Raw genomic sequence first — 7174 nt, 5'->3', positions numbered from 1 at the left:
GGCAGAGACACTAACAGTGATCACAGGCTGCACTACTGTATGGGAGGCAGAGACACTAACAGTGATCACAGGCTGCACTGCTGTATGGGAGGCAGAGACACTAACAGTGATCACAGGCTGCACTGCTGTATGGGAGGCAGAGACACTAACAGTGATCACAGGCTGCACTACTGTATGGGAGGCAGAGACACTAACAGTGATCACAGGCTGCACTGCTTTATGGGAGGCAGAGACACTAACAGTGATCACAGGCTGCACTACTGTATGGGAGGTAGAGACACTAACAGTGATCACAGGCTGCACTACTGTATGGGAGGCAGAGACACTAACAGTGATCACAGGCTGCACTGCTGTATGGGAGGCAGAGACACTAACAGTGATCACAGGCTGCACTACTGTATGGGAGGCAGAGACACTAACAGTGATCACAGGCTGCACTGCTTTATGGGAGGCAGAGACACTAACAGTGATCACAGGCTGCACTACTGTATGGGAGGCAGAGACACTAACAGTGATCACAGGCTGCACTACTGTATGGGAGGCAGAGACACTAACAGTGATCACAGGCTGCACTGCTGTATGGGAGGCAGAGACACTAACAGTGATCACAGGCTGCACTGCTGTATGGGAGGCAGAGACACTAACAGTGATCACAGGCTGCACTACTGTATGGGAGGCAGAGACACTAACAGTGATCACAGGCTGCACTACTGTATGGGAGGTAGAGACACTAACAGTGATCACAGGCTGCACTACTGTATGGGAGGCAGAGACACTAACAGTGATCACAGGCTGCACTACTGTATGGGAGGCAGAGACACTAACAGTGATCACAGGCTGCACTACTGTATGGGAGGCAGAGACACTAACAGTGATCACAGGCTGCACTACTGTATGGGAGGCAGAGACACTAACAGTGATCACAGGCTGCACTACTGTATGGGAGGCAGAGACACTAACAGTGATCACAGGCTGCACTACTGTATGGGAGGCAGAGACACTAACAGTGATCACAGGCTGCACTGCTGTATGGGAGGCAGAGACACTAACAGTGATCACAGGCTGCACTGCTGTATGGGAGGCAGAGACACTAACAGTGATCACAGGCTGCACTGCTGTATGGGAGGCAGAGACACTAACAGTGATCACAGGCTGCACTGCTGTATGGGAGGTAGAGACACTAACAGTGATCACAGGCTGCACTACTGTATGGGAGGTAGAGACACTAACAGTGATCACAGGCTGCACTGCTTTATGGGAGGCAGAGACACTAATAGTGATCACAGGCTGCACTGCTGTTTGGGAGGCAGAGACACTAATAGTGATCACAGGCTGCACTGCTTTATGGGAGGCAGAGACACTAATAGTGATCACAGGCTGCACTGCTGTATGGGAGGCAGAGACACTAATAGTGATCACAGGCTGCACTACTGTATGGGAGGCAGAGACACTAACAGTGATCACAGGCTGCACTACTGTATGGGAGGCAGAGACACTAACAGTGATCACAGGCTGCACTGCTTTATGGGAGGCAGAGACACTAACAGTGATCACAGGCTGCACTGCTGTATGGGAGGTAGAGACACTAACAGTGATCACAGGCTGCACTACTGTATAGGAGGCAGAGACACTAACAGTGATCACAGGCTGCACTACTGTATGGGAGGCAGAGACACTAACAGTGATCACAGGCTGCACTACTGTATGGGAGGCAGAGACACTAACAGTGATCACAGGCTGCACTACTGTATGGGAGGCAGAGACACTAACAGTGATCACAGGCTGCACTACTGTATGGGAGGCAGAGACACTAACAGTGATCACAGGCTGCACTGCTTTATGGGAGGCAGAGACACTAATAGTGATCACAGGCTGCACTGCTGTATGGGAGGCAGAGACACTAATAGTGATCACAGGCTGCACTGCTGTATGGGAGGCAGAGACACTAACATTGATCACAGGCTGCACTACTGTATGGGAGGCAGAGACACTAACAGTGATCACAGGCTGCACTACTGTATGGGAGGCAGAGACACTAACAGTGATCACAGGCTGCACTGCTGTATGGGAGGCAGAGACACTAACAGTGATCACAGGCTGCACTGCTGTATGGGAGGCAGAGACACTAACAGTGATCACAGGCTGCACTGCTGTATGGGAGGCAGAGACACTAACAGTGATCACAGGCTGCACTGCTGTATGGGAGGTAGAGACACTAACAGTGATCACAGGCTGCACTACTGTATGGGAGGTAGAGACACTAACAGTGATCACAGGCTGCACTACTGTATGGGAGGCAGAGACACTAACAGTGATCACAGGCTGCACTACTGTATGGGAGGCAGAGACACTAACAGTGATCACAGGCTGCACTACTGTATGGGAGGTAGAGACACTAACAGTGATCACAGGCTGCACTGCTGTATGGGAGGCAGAGACACTAACAGTGATCACAGGCTGCACTGCTGTATGGGAGGCAGAGACACTAACAGTGATCACAGGCTGCACTGCTTTATGGGAGGCAGAGACACTAACAGTGATCACAGGCTGCACTGCTGTATGCGAGGCAGAAACACTAACAGTGATCACAGGCTGCACTGCTGTATGGGAGGCAGAGACACTAACAGTGATCACAGGCTGCACTACTGTATGGGAGGAACACTAACAGTGATCACAGGCTGCACTGCTGTATGGGAGGCAGAGACACTAATAGTGATCACAGGCTGCACTGCTGTATGGGAGGCAGAGACACTAATAGTGATCACAGGCTGCACTGCTGTATGGGAGGCAGAGACACTAATAGTGATCACAGGCTGCACTGCTGTATGGGAGGCAGAGACACTAACAGTGATCACAGACTGCACTGCTTTATGGGAGGGAGTGACACTAATAGTGATCACAGGCTGCACTGCTGTATGGGAGGCAGAGACACTAATAGTGATCACAGGCTGCACTGCTGTATGGGAGGCAGAGACACTAATAGTGATCACAGGCTGCACTGCTTTATGGGAGGCAGAGACACTAATAGTGATCACAGGCTGCACTGCTGTATGGGAGGCAGAGACACTAACAGTGATCACAGGCTGCACTGCTGTATGGGAGGCAGAGACACTAATAGTGATCACAGGCTGCACTGCTGTATGGGAGGCAGAGACACTAACAGTGATCACAGGCTGCACTGCTGTATGGGAGGCAGAGACACTAATAGTGATCACAGGCTGCACTGCTGTATGGGAGGCAGAGACACTAACAGTGATCACAGGCTGCACTACTGTATGGGAGGCAGAGACACTAACAGTGATCACAGGCTGCACTGCTGTATGGGAGGCAGAGACACTAACAGTGATCACAGGCTGCACTGCTGTATGGGAGGCAGAGACACTAACAGTGATCACAGGCTGCACTGCTGTATGGGAGGCAGAGACACTAACAGTGATCACAGGCTGCACTGCTGTATGGGAGGTAGAGACACTAACAGTGATCACAGGCTGCACTACTGTATGGGAGGTAGAGACACTAACAGTGATCACAGGCTGCACTGCTTTATGGGAGGCAGAGACACTAATAGTGATCACAGGCTGCACTGCTGTTTGGGAGGCAGAGACACTAATAGTGATCACAGGCTGCACTGCTTTATGGGAGGCAGAGACACTAATAGTGATCACAGGCTGTACTGCTGTATGGGAGGCAGAGACACTAATAGTGATCACAGGCTGCACTACTGTATGGGAGGCAGAGACACTAACAGTGATCACAGGCTGCACTACTGTATGGGAGGCAGAGACACTAACAGTGATCACAGGCTGCACTGCTTTATGGGAGGCAGAGACACTAACAGTGATCACAGGCTGCACTGCTGTATGGGAGGTAGAGACACTAACAGTGATCACAGGCTGCACTACTGTATAGGAGGCAGAGACACTAACAGTGATCACAGGCTGCACTACTGTATGGGAGGCAGAGACACTAACAGTGATCACAGGCTGCACTACTGTATGGGAGGCAGAGACACTAACAGTGATCACAGGCTGCACTACTGTATGGGAGGCAGAGACACTAACAGTGATCACAGGCTGCACTACTGTATGGGAGGCAGAGACACTAACAGTGATCACAGGCTGCACTGCTTTATGGGAGGCAGAGACACTAATAGTGATCACAGGCTGCACTGCTGTATGGGAGGCAGAGACACTAATAGTGATCACAGGCTGCACTGCTGTATGGGAGGCAGAGACACTAACAGTGATCACAGGCTGCACTACTGTATGGGAGGCAGAGACACTAACAGTGATCACAGGCTGCACTACTGTATGGGAGGCAGAGACACTAACAGTGATCACAGGCTGCACTGCTGTATGGGAGGCAGAGACACTAACAGTGATCACAGGCTGCACTGCTGTATGGGAGGCAGAGACACTAACAGTGATCACAGGCTGCACTGCTGTATGGGAGGCAGAGACACTAACAGTGATCACAGGCTGCACTGCTGTATGGGAGGTAGAGACACTAACAGTGATCACAGGCTGCACTACTGTATGGGAGGTAGAGACACTAACAGTGATCACAGGCTGCACTACTGTATGGGAGGCAGAGACACTAACAGTGATCACAGGCTGCACTACTGTATGGGAGGCAGAGACACTAACAGTGATCACAGGCTGCACTACTGTATGGGAGGTAGAGACACTAACAGTGATCACAGGCTGCACTGCTGTATGGGAGGCAGAGACACTAACAGTGATCACAGGCTGCACTGCTGTATGGGAGGCAGAGACACTAACAGTGATCACAGGCTGCACTGCTTTATGGGAGGCAGAGACACTAACAGTGATCACAGGCTGCACTGCTGTATGCGAGGCAGAAACACTAACAGTGATCACAGGCTGCACTGCTGTATGGGAGGCAGAGACACTAACAGTGATCACAGGCTGCACTACTGTATGGGAGGAACACTAACAGTGATCACAGGCTGCACTGCTGTATGGGAGGCAGAGACACTAATAGTGATCACAGGCTGCACTGCTGTATGGGAGGCAGAGACACTAATAGTGATCACAGGCTGCACTGCTGTATGGGAGGCAGAGACACTAATAGTGATCACAGGCTGCACTGCTGTATGGGAGGCAGAGACACTAACAGTGATCACAGACTGCACTGCTTTATGGGAGGGAGTGACACTAATAGTGATCACAGGCTGCACTGCTGTATGGGAGGCAGAGACACTAATAGTGATCACAGGCTGCACTGCTGTATGGGAGGCAGAGACACTAATAGTGATCACAGGCTGCACTGCTTTATGGGAGGCAGAGACACTAATAGTGATCACAGGCTGCACTGCTGTATGGGAGGCAGAGACACTAACAGTGATCACAGGCTGCACTGCTGTATGGGAGGCAGAGACACTAATAGTGATCACAGGCTGCACTGCTGTATGGGAGGCAGAGACACTAACAGTGATCACAGGCTGCACTGCTGTATGGGAGGCAGAGACACTAACAGTGATCACTGGCTGCACTGCTGTATGGGAGGCAGAGACACTAACAGTGATCACAGGCTGCACTGCTGTATGGGAGGCAGAGACACTAACAGTGATCACAGGCTGCACTGCTGTATGGGAGGCAGAGACACTAATAGTGATCACAGGCTGCACTGCTGTATGGGAGGCAGAGACACTAACAGTGATCACAGGCTGCACTGCTGTATGGGAGGCAGAGACACTAATAGTGATCACAGGCTGCACTGCTGTATGGGAGGCAGAGACACTAACAGTGATCACAGGCTGCACTGCTGTATGGGAGGCAGAGACACTAACAGTGATCACAGGCTGCACTGCTGTATGGGAGGCAGAGACACTAACAGTGATCACAGGCTGCACTGCTGTATGGGAGGCAGAGACACTAACAGTGATCACAGGCTGCACTGCTGTATGGGAGGCAGAGACACTAATAGTGATCACAGGCTGCACTGCTGTATGGGAGGCAGAGACACTAACAGTGATCACAGGCTGCACTGCTGTATGGGAGGCAGAGACACTAACAGTGATCACAGGCTGCACTGCTGTATGGGAGGCAGAGACACTAACAGTGATCACAGGCTGCACTGCTGTATGGGAGGCAGAGACACTAACAGTGATCACAGGCTGCACTGCTGTATGGGAGGCAGAGACACTAACAGTGATCACAGGCTGCACTGCTGTATGGGAGGCAGAGACACTAACAGTGATCACTGGCTGCACTGCTGTATGGGAGGCAGAGACACTAATAGTGATGACAGGCTGCACTGCTGTCTATGAGAGGGGATTCTCCATACAATGATCCCAGGAGGATTCTTTTTCTCTGCTATATTCAGATACAGTAAATCCTTATTTGTCAGAACATTACAGGTGATAAAAAAAATCTAAAGTGAAAGTCGCATTGTTATAAGTGATTTTTATCACAAGCTTAGTGACTAAAATAACTAGCAATAAAAACAATGAGAATAAACACATTTTCAAACAATGTATTAAAAAAAAGAAGCCATGAAAACACAGAATATAACATTGACACATCTGGTTCCCCCTTAAAGGGGCTGTACTAAGAAGATAAGTAATGCCCTTAACCGATGACTTACTGATCACTGGGGGTGTAACTGATCCTGAGAACGGGCTCTACAGAGCAGTGCGGCGCTCGGCTGTCCTTGGCGGTCCTATAGATGATGAATGGATCAGTGGTGGTCCCAGCGGTCAGACCACCAGAGATCAGTAATTTATCCCCTGCCTATACATATATATCAGTTCACTAGAAATCCTCTAAACATATCAGCCATATAACGCAAAGATTTATAATGGTGAGTAAATGGCGCAAATAAAAAATGTCACATTTTCTTTTTTTTTTTTTTTTGCATGTTACCCATAAAGTACGGCAAAGAGGTGCCTGAAAAACTCTGAAAAAATGAATAATAAATCATGCTTGTTATTATTGTGGAAAACCGTACAGTTGCCCTCATCCTTCTTCGAGTCTGTTCACACTTTGCACCTTTTTTTTTTTAGATTCTTTGGTAAAAACGTTATTTCTAATAAAAAAAAATGCAACAAAAACTGAAAACATAACTTGCACCATTATGGAAAGAAGTTCAGGCAAGTGGTAGGCCCATTATAATGCTGCCGCCCACCCGGTGGGTGACCTTATACCCAGGT

The sequence above is a fragment of the Dendrobates tinctorius genome, unplaced genomic scaffold (assembly GCF_039654945.1).
Source record: "Dendrobates tinctorius isolate UK_male_01 unplaced genomic scaffold, ASM3965494v1 ptg000041l, whole genome shotgun sequence".
Lineage (NCBI taxonomy): Eukaryota > Metazoa > Chordata > Amphibia > Anura > Dendrobatidae > Dendrobates > Dendrobates tinctorius.
The sequence above is the reverse complement of the archived record's forward strand: the minus strand, read 5'-3'. Positions refer to the sequence as shown.